Source organism: Drosophila serrata, unplaced genomic scaffold (genome assembly GCF_035046125.1).
Source record: "Drosophila serrata isolate PLE 108 unplaced genomic scaffold, ASM3504612v1 contig_246, whole genome shotgun sequence".
In the NCBI taxonomy this organism is placed as follows: domain Eukaryota; kingdom Metazoa; phylum Arthropoda; class Insecta; order Diptera; family Drosophilidae; genus Drosophila; species Drosophila serrata.
The window spans coordinates 20,786-22,093 of record NW_028257144.1 but is presented as its reverse complement, the minus strand read 5'-3'; the positions used below and the strand labels follow the sequence as shown (position 1 = coordinate 22,093).

Genomic DNA, 1,308 nt, shown 5'->3' with positions numbered 1-1,308 from the left:
CTTAATGTATGCCCTTTGGGCAATGGTTTCGTCCGCCATTGTGGTAGGTTTTAGCTCAACAATGCTGTCGTAGATATCAGAGTCTGTTAAGTCCTGATCTGACAATTTAGATTGAGTTAGGACTGCGGGAATAGTGAGGTTATTGATGTCTTTTTCCTCTACTTCCTCATCATCTATCTCAGCCTGCTGTGCAGGTGGATCTGATAATTCTGACTCGTTACCCGTCTCAATTGTCAATGGGGTATTTAGTATAGTTGGCACTGAAATGGCCAAATTATACCTTTGTTTTATGAATATTAAGTTCTCTCGCAATTTGTTCAAGAACTTAGATACTCGAGACTAATGGGCTTTGTCTAGCCGGTCTCTCTGGTCGTGTATTAGTATACGCGCAGTGTTGAAGCGGTCTACTAATATTTCAGCATGCTTGTTCACAGCATTTTGCTGTGCTTGCCGGGTTCTTGATAATGGCTTATAGGATTTGTCAAAATAAATTTTTATATTATTTAATTCTTTATACAATTCGTCCCATTCCATTATTTAATGGAATATTTTTGAGAACAAAGCTAAAATCATTATCATATATATAACTTCCTATTTCTAACCTCTCTTAAACAATAAAATGGCTAACTTGCCCAAATAGAAGTAGATGAAATGGTTCGGCTCATGTGACACATAAGATCCGAATTCACTGCCGACAATGAAATGCCATTTGGGTTTCAATTTTATGTCAAACTCAGTTTTAATATATTTGGCAATATCATGTTCGATGCTACACTCGTTAAGAGCCTGTGTTGCGCAATCAATGGCACTTTTCTGCATCTCCTCGCTCATGTCGGTACTCCTAATGTCAGCCTCACTATTAGACATTGTGCTGCTTTTTTTTTAATTTGAATTCATATTTTATTTTAAATTATTCTTATTTTATCTCAAGGAATAGATAATTTTTGTTTACATTTATTTTTTTTTTGTTTTTTTTTTTAGTTCTTAATACATCTCTGTATAGGTATACATATTTGTAATTAGTATAATATTTTGAAAACATCTTTTTTTTTTCAAATAAATTTTTTATATGATCAAGTTCGGCATGTAATTTTACCGAACTGTTCCAATTTAATTTACTTCCGCTATTTAGTAGCTTCAGCAATTCAGCCCTTCTGGCTTTTAATTTTTTTACCATACCACTGCGTTTCCTACACATCACACTCTACTCACTGTCATGAAGTTTATATTCCATTCACCACGCTAATTTTTTCTGTATCGGTCCAATTTTAGTATATGTTCTGCCATGTCACGCCATGTAGTTCTTGC

At 34.4% G+C, this 1,308-nt stretch overlaps 1 pseudogene; it reads right to left on the bottom strand.

The window, feature by feature from the left end:
• Window positions 1–597: 597 nt before the first annotated feature.
• Window positions 598–867, bottom strand: LOC110179406 (dynein light chain 1, cytoplasmic pseudogene; annotated as a pseudogene).
• Between the last annotated feature and the right edge of the window lie 441 nt (window positions 868–1,308).